Source organism: Zonotrichia leucophrys, chromosome 10 (genome assembly GCF_028769735.1).
Source record: "Zonotrichia leucophrys gambelii isolate GWCS_2022_RI chromosome 10, RI_Zleu_2.0, whole genome shotgun sequence".
Classification (NCBI taxonomy): Eukaryota; Metazoa; Chordata; class Aves; order Passeriformes; family Passerellidae; genus Zonotrichia; species Zonotrichia leucophrys.
This window is the reverse complement of record NC_088180.1, coordinates 18,479,611-18,487,706: the sequence shown is the minus strand read 5'-3', so window position 1 is coordinate 18,487,706 and position 8,096 is coordinate 18,479,611. Positions and strand designations below refer to the sequence as shown.

General features: G+C 47.5%; 1 protein-coding gene across 8 annotated transcripts in view; it reads left to right on the top strand.

Annotated features, from left to right (window-relative positions):
- Positions 1-1,756: 1,756 nt before the first annotated feature.
- The window catches only part of MEGF11 (multiple EGF like domains 11), a 254,262-nt gene continuing 247,922 nt past the window's right edge, over positions 1,757-8,096 (top strand). For 7 of the 8 annotated variants that reach the window (XM_064722285.1, XM_064722280.1, XM_064722284.1 and 4 more), the window contains exon 1: positions 2,069-2,229. The gene's annotated coding sequence lies outside the window, so the exon portion shown is untranslated. Of the gene's footprint in view, positions 2,002-2,068; positions 2,230-8,096 lie in introns of those variants that run through there. The other variant, XM_064722279.1, reaches the window with a different exon arrangement.

Here is an 8,096-nt window from a genome sequence, read left to right as displayed (position 1 = left end):
AGCAGAAAAGTTTCCCAAGCAAGCAGAAAAGTTTCCCAAGCAGTAGACGTGACAAATAACAATAGGACTCTGTAGATGTGGCTTTAGGATGGCAACAAGTTTATTTAATGTATATCTTCAGAAGGTTACTGTGAATAGAGCTCTGTTCTTTGTCTTTTATGAACCAGTCTTTGTTTTAACTACTCTTACGTATGTTTTATAAGATTGGATGGAAAGCTTGTCAATATGTCTTGTTTTGGTGTGATTGGTTGAAATCTAAACTGAGATGGTTTTATGTCATTCCATTTTACCCCACCTTCGGGGGCATTTTCCTTTAGGCCAGCATGCTGTTAACATCTAACAATGTTCTGAGGCTGATGTACTAATAAACAAAAAGGCTGGTCTGAATTTGTCCAGTGTGGTCCATATTTGGACTTTTTGCCACGGCAAGTGGGTTCCTCTCTTAAGACGTGGGTTCCTGAAACCATTGGATCTTGAGCTACCCTGGTGCTCCGGCAGCAGGGAGTCCCTTATGGAGCCAATGTACCAATCCTGGCCCAAACAATGTCCTTTTTGAACCACTGCCATCACCTGCAGTCATGCACTGGCACGTGACCAAGAAACACACAGTGCAGGACAAAGGATTTTGGCAGCCTCATATGGACATAAAATACTGTACAATGTGGGGATTCATCGTGTGGCTACGGTGACAAAAAATGTTCTATTAATCCTTTCGGTCTTTTATCAAAAAGGCACTTGGTCTTGTGTCTCTTGCATACTGAGATGTTAAAAAAGCAGGATCACAGCCAATATTGTTATTCTAATTAGAATATAATCAGTAATAGTACCTAACACAAGTAGAGCATTTCATCTTGAAAAGCCTGTGCAAGCATAAGATTGCTGGCTAAGAGCTAAGTTGGTGCAGCTGTTCAAATCACCTGTCATGAGCCTTTTGGTCTAATGATTTTAATCATTATGCATTTGTAACTTCTGGTACATCTTTCAGGAAGAAAATGACAGCCGTGGGGTGCGACTCATTCCGTGGCTGATGCCTCCCTGAGCATGCGGTGGCACTGAGCCACCCGGGAGCAGCAGCGATGCAGTCGATGTGACAGAGCAAGGGCAGATGCTCTGGACGGTAGAGGATGCTAGAGCAGAGGTAAATTTTCCACGGCGCTTTTCCCCGTTAGCATCCCCTGCACCCCGCGCGGTATCAGCTCGAGGCAGCGTCTCCCCGTGCCGGGGCTGCTGTGGGCACTGCGAGCTGCGTGTGCCCGCTCCTCCAGCTGCGTGCGTGCCGCTGCTTGCAAAGCCGGCGCCTTGAAATGGGTCCAGAAGTTTGCGTGATCTCCCTCTAGCACATCCGCGGAGTCTGAGGGGTCTCTGCTCGGGAGATCGCGGTGTTTGAGCCGCAGGAGCAGAGCCCTGCTTCCCCCCATCTCCTGCCTCTGCTGAGCCACCGAGTGTTTCTGCCTCGGCTACACTTTGCCTCCTCATTCCCACATGTTCGGGCGGCAACCTTGGGATGCCGGGGTGGCAGTCTGATTCTTTGTCCTTCTAGGCTATTGAATGTGTTTTAATTGAATCGGGCAGAGAAAAAAACCCCAAAACACATATACAAAGCCCAAGGCATCAGGACTAGATCCCCCTTCCCCGAAACAACAAACGGTTAAATAAATAACGAGATGCCAAACCAACCATCACCAAACGAATAAGCCAAAAATCAGCGTCAGCGCCGCAGGAAACGGGAAAGTTTCTGCGCTCTGAAGCTGGTACCGCACGTCAAAGCGAGAATCCAGGGGGAGGGGAGCGGAGCGCAGCCTCAGCCCAGCGCCTGCGAGAGCCGGGGATGCGCTGGTGCGCCCAGCCCTGCATCCCGGAGCGACTGCCCGAGAGATGCTGCTGTGACTTGGTTCTGCGCCGGGAAAAGAGCGGCTCCGAGCTCCGAGCCCCCACCCCCGTCTCCTCCCGCCCTCCTCTTCCTTCCCCCTCCCCCGGGTCCTGCGGGGAGGCGGGTTTAAGGTGGGTCGTGTGGCCGCGGTAACTTTCCTAACAGAGCCAAAGAGGCGCCCGGAGTCCCCCGCAGCAGCATCGCCCGCCCGTCCTGGGCAGCGGCACCGGCACCGGCACCGGCGCGGGGCCCCCGTGCGAGCGGCCCCGGCTCGGCCGAGGCTGCTCGGGCTCCGCTCGCCGCCTCCCGCCGCCGTCCCTCGCCGCAGCCCCGCGGAGCCGGAGCCGGGTCCCGCCGAGGTAGGTGCGAGTCGGGACAAGCGCCGGGCGCTGCCGGGGACGCGGCACCGGAGCCCCGTGGCCGCAGCTGCGGCTCCCCACGCCCCGTTTGTTCCTGGCGCTGCTGCGGGGCAAGGAGCATCCTCTGCACCCCCGGCTGCCAGGGACCGAGCCCCTGCCCAGGCAGCCAGGGCGAGCCGGGGGGAGGCAGTCTCTCTCCAGTCCCTTGCCTCAATCTTTGCATTCTCGTTGGTGTTTTTGGAAGTGCTGAGCTAGGAGATGTGTGCGTGGGTGAGATCTTACGGCTTTATTAGGACTCTCCCCTCTCAGTGCTTCTCTCGGAAGCCGCTTCCTGCCCCCCGCGTGGTTTACTGGGGTGTTGTGTCGGCACGAACTTTCTTCTGGTTGTAGGAGACAGATTTGGTCCCCTCGTGTCCCCGCGTGTCCCCGTCCTCGGGCTGCTGCGCTGCGCGGGCGAGCGGACTCGGGCTGGCGCTCGCCGCTCGGATTGTGGCGGCTGTGGCTGCTTCCCCTGCGTGTACCTGCCGGGGCTCCTGGTGGGAGAAGGTGTTTGGGGCAGGGAGAGGTTGTAGGATGCAGTGTGTAAGCGACACCTGCGTTTCTAGAGCCTGGCAAGGGGGTGGAATCTCACTCTCACTGGTGCTACTCGCTGCTGCCAAACATTGCCTTCTTTGCCTAGGCAGGGCTCTGGCCACGCTGCCAGATGGTTGCTAACAAAGAGAGAAGTTTGGCAGTGTCAGGGCACGGGCTCCCGAAGGCAGCGCTCAGCCCGCAGGGACAGCGCACAGCTCCGGTGCCTGTGTTTGTCTGTGCCGGTACCCAGCGCTAGCGCGGGGCACCTGACTGACCCAGAGCGGCGGGCAGGGCATCAGTAGTTGGGAAACCAAGGCTGACATCGCTCCTCGGGAAATAAATCTCCTGTGGTCACTGTGATCCCTGCACGCTGGGCTTAGCCCGTCCTCCCCTCCCCACAGGAAGAAAGTCCGGAGTTAACTAAAAGGAAGGCTGCAATTCATGTCCTTAGTGCCCCCTGACTTAGAACAGAAGTATGTAACACATAAATTAGCCAGAATGGAGCAGCCTGTCTGCCTTCCACGACCTGTCAGATGGGGGAGATCCCAACCCCTCTCATGCTCAGTCCTCTATTTTGGTAATAGAAATCTCAGGTTAAGTGGCTGGACATTATATCTCAATTTCACATCATTGGGCTGAGGAAATCTGAGATCTACGCTGGGGTAAAGTCTGAGTCAGAATCCTTTCCATGCTTAGATGTCTCCTAGAGTCCATCCAGAGCTTTGCTGTCCCTCTTGCTGTTTGGACCTTCCTCCCATGCCTACTTTGTTATTAAATCCCACAAATTTTCCTTCTCAGAGTAGTTAGTGCCTGCTGGATGGATCCTTTCAGGTCTATTGCCTTGGTTATAGTGCTGCTAAATAAAGGTGACCAAACAGACTGAACAGCCTCACCACAGGGTTGGATTTTAGCCAATCTTTTACAGAGCATGGATCTGTTCTTGTTTATGAACAAGTTGATGTTCATGGGCCCGGCTCTGGAGTCTCTTAAAGTTGGTGTGGGACACCTGAAATTGTCTTTGATCAGGTTAATAAATGCTAATAAGCATGTGTGAAATATGTTTGTAGAATCAGTTTCAAGACTTATTTTTCAGTAACAACCTCTGTAGGCTTCTTCAGTGTTTAAACTCTTGAGTTCAGTTTTATTGCTGCTTCTTGTTGATACCTGAGTACATTTGTTACAGAATTACAAGAGTTTTATGGTGAAAGTGTTTCAACATATGAAACATTGAAAATGGTCCTGTGGCCATGACCTGTTTTTCAAAACGGTCTCAGTGTTGTCTTTATTTCCAGTCACTTCCAGTCACCTACTTTAAAAAATTCGGTCATTTTAGTTAAAAACCCCAAATTGGCTGATGTTAAATACTCACTAGTAGGCTGCATTACGTTGCTCCAGCATTTTACTTATGAAAAAGGCCTAATTTGATCTCTTGGTTTTTTTAAGTTAAATATAAATTAATTGTCCAAAGAATCAAACAGAAGCCAACAGTCCCTTTCAAGAAGTTCCATATTTACTGTGAATGAGGCACTCAGCTATTTTCACTTTGAACAATCCATCGTGCTTTAAACACCAGGCAGCAGAATTAATATTTAAGCAAATGCATACGGCAAAACTATAAATCACTGCAAACAGTTAATTATATTGGAGCTGTGAAAATACCTTCGAGTACAGTCTGAAACAGCATAAACTATTTCTCTCTAGCGTGATCACAATTCTTACAAACCTTTTATCCTTGTATGTGAAATCATTTCTAATTCTGTGTTCCCGCTAAGCATGTGCTCCGTTATTGTTTTCAGAACCATGTGGTTTGGGTTACTATTTGAATATAATATTTATGATACTACTTTGGTTGTTCAGCTTAAAAAGGGAAGTGCTGCATACCATGGCATATTAAAAAGCTTCCATGTAATTACTACTTTTTGCAGTACTGCTGTGCAAATCTCTGGGTCGGGAATTTAAATGGAGATTTTACAGAGTTCAGTTACTGTATATAAAAGCCATAAGTCTCCTTCTCAAAACACGGGGGCTGCAGGCACTGGGGAGTGTGGAGTGTGGTGCCTGCACTGCTTTTTACCTTTTTCTTATTGCAGCATCTGTGCTTGCCATTGGCCTCTGTGTACTCCCAGGTGCATGGAGTGTGGTGGGCTCCCCCAGACCATCATCTCCCCCAAAGCAAATCTGTCCCCTTTGGGTCTGAATCACCTATTTACACATTTACTGTCATATTGGCATCTTATCCAAACGTGTCTGTTCTGCTTGCCCCTCACAGAGTGCATGAATGGGAGGCAGCTCCACTGCCCCTCTCTGCCTTGCCTATCCATGCAAAGGAGCCTGGCAGGCTGCAAGAGGCAGAGTCTGTCAAAGCCAAAGCCCCTGGGAGGTTCTTCAGGGATGGTGATGGACCTAAGGCCACGCTGTAGATGCCTGTAGGATTCAGGCCTCACAATCCCCTTACATTTCCTCTCCAGTTGCTGCTCCACCAGAATTCCATTGTCCTGGGAGACACACATTGGATCTGGTGCCCAATGCAGATATCTTGGTTTTCCTCAAATAGCATTTGGGATCCCTGTAAAGCCACAGCATCCTGCCCTATCTCACTTATTACAAACAATGGCTAATAGTAAAACCCTTATCAATGAAATAGTTACAATTACCATTGTGGATAAATGAGTTCCCCCCAGAAAGGCTTGTTCAGACATTAATGGAAAAGATAGAAAAAATTCCCCCTCATTGTTCTATGCCCTGCAGACTGACCATGCTGCCAGATCCACCTGTGTGCTCCTTTGCACAAAACTGATTGAAACCTCAGTGGAGAAGTTCTGTATGTTAAAGAGTGAGACATGAAAAAGCTTGTAGAAAATTAAAAGAGCCAGTCTCAGAGGAGACAAATCCCAGACAGAATCAGTTTGAGATTGCCAGAAGAGCTCAGCCATATGACACTTCTCTGTGAGTCCTGTGAGCAGTGTACAATCGATGTGTGCACGTAGAGAGGAGGAATTTTGTTTAAGAGTTTGTACAATGTGACCGCTGCCTTATGAATTACAGATGAAGTACCAAATTCATGAAGAGACAATATCCCACACTGCTGTGAAGATCAGGCCCAGTAGCTGTGAGAGTGGGTGCAGCCCAGAGAATCTGAGGCATTCAGTCAAGATGACCAAACACAAGTGCAGAATTCTCCAGGATGAGTGTGTTTACAAACACTTGGGTCTGACCAGTGGAGCTCAGCCCTCCAGGCAGGTTCTCCAGTCCGGCTGCTGCTCTAAAGGGAAGCTATTGAAATTTGTATGAAAGCTTCTTTGTGAGCGAGGCAGAGAGGTACAAGATGAAGGTCACCACTTAGCCCGCTCACAGAAATGCAGCAGGAATGAAGAGCTCACCCAACTCACACCACACTGCAAACAAGAGCAGAACTTTGGGGCTCACTTTTCCCTCTGCAGTAAGAACTAGCAGGGAGAATTTCTCCTGGCACCAGCCTGAGAACAAAAGCTAATGAATGAATGAATAGGCACGAGGCTGAAATGAGATTCACTGCTAAACATGTGCTCTGCCTGGAGGAGGAGTAAGAGAGTAGCTGAGTGAAAATAGTTCTGTGCTCTGACTTCACAGAGTTCATTTTCTAGTTCTTTTTTCACCAAAAACATTTCATAAGGGCTAATAGTCACTCCAAAAAATATTTTAAAGGGTCAAAAAGACACCATAAAACTTGCCAGAATATGACAGCTGACAGGTTGCCCAAGTGAGGAATTTGCAAACAAGTCCTTGTGTTGTGGTGGGTTTTTTATTTTGTTTGGTTTTTTTTTTCTTGGTTTGTTTTATTTTTGGTTTTTATTCTTTTGATATTTAACTGGTAGATATGAGTGGAAATAGGTTCAGGTTCTCCTGAGCTCAGATATTCAGAAGTTTTACTTAGCCTTTTATCGTGGATTCCTTGTTAAGATCTAGACTTTTGCTAACCTCCTGCTTTATCACAAGTCTTACAGAACTTAATTTTTTGCAAGGTTTATGGAATGTTGTGAACACATGAAAATCTGATTTCTCTGGAGCACAGATAGTAGGAAAAAGCTATAGAGAAATGATCAGGTGGAGTATTGGAATTCACTGTGGCCTCCTAAAGGGGCCAAACCAGGAAGGGAAATTAACAGCTTTAAAGCTTTTTAAAGAGCTTTAAAGTTAGAGGATATAACCTATTTCTGTAGATTGTAGGGATGGATAAGGTGTTTTAGGAGCATATCCTACTTTTTTTATATGTTTGAGTCTTTAACATTCACATCTGGTTTTGAGACAATTACTTGAATAATAAAAACTATTGTATGTATGTTGCTGTTTTAAGAGCCTTTAAAGCTTTGTAGAGGTTTTGATGCAAATATTTTTTTACCAGCATAAAACATGGAGGTGCACTGATATAAATCCAGTGTAAGCATGAGGAGAATCAAGTTCTTTATCATGCTTTTAAAATCTACCAAGTGAGGGAAGCATGGATGATTTGTAAGTAGTCAACTGGCATATGGTACCATTATGATAACATCATGTTCACAGCACTTTCCAGATTGATATACAACCTTTCTAAAATAAGCTCTGCAGAAAAATAAAGAAGAATGTAAAGTCACTTAGCAGCCAGCACGCTGTTGGCACAGCACAGGACACTGGAGGTGACTCCTGTGACACTCAGTGTGTCACCTGAGTTGTGCATCACAGTGTGATGCTCCTGACAGGCACTCACTCCCCAGAGTGCCCCTGCTCCCGTGGGCTGGGCTGGATCCTGCTCTGAGTGCTCCAGGAATTGTTGCTTCCATTGCCTTTCCACAGCCCTGGCCAACTCCCGGGGTTAGCACAAGCTGGGGGATTTGTTTCTCAGGAGGAAGTCCAGAGTTAAGCCTTTGTTAGCAGTGGGAAGAGAGAGGCTGGGGTTACCTGGGGATGGAGACTGAATTATCCTCTAGCTCTGGATGGAAATATCCAGGCTGAGATGGAAAATGTCTCGTTGACCTGCTGTGTCATTTATGGTTCTCGAGGAACAGGAAAACCATAAATATTCTTGGAAGCAGGAGTCTTGACAAGACAAACTACAGCAATGTTTCACTTTTCAAAGGGCTTTTATCTACTTGCCACAGCTAGCTTAATTCTGTTAAAGAATTAAGACAATAATACTTTATTGTAGCATAAATTTTACTTTTGTTTGTCTTCATTTAAATGCACAAGCTGTAAATATAATTTTAAAGAAGTGCTGGCTGATTAATTTGAACGTGTATTAACTTCTGTGCGTTAAAATGGATATGGCAAATCGAAACCAT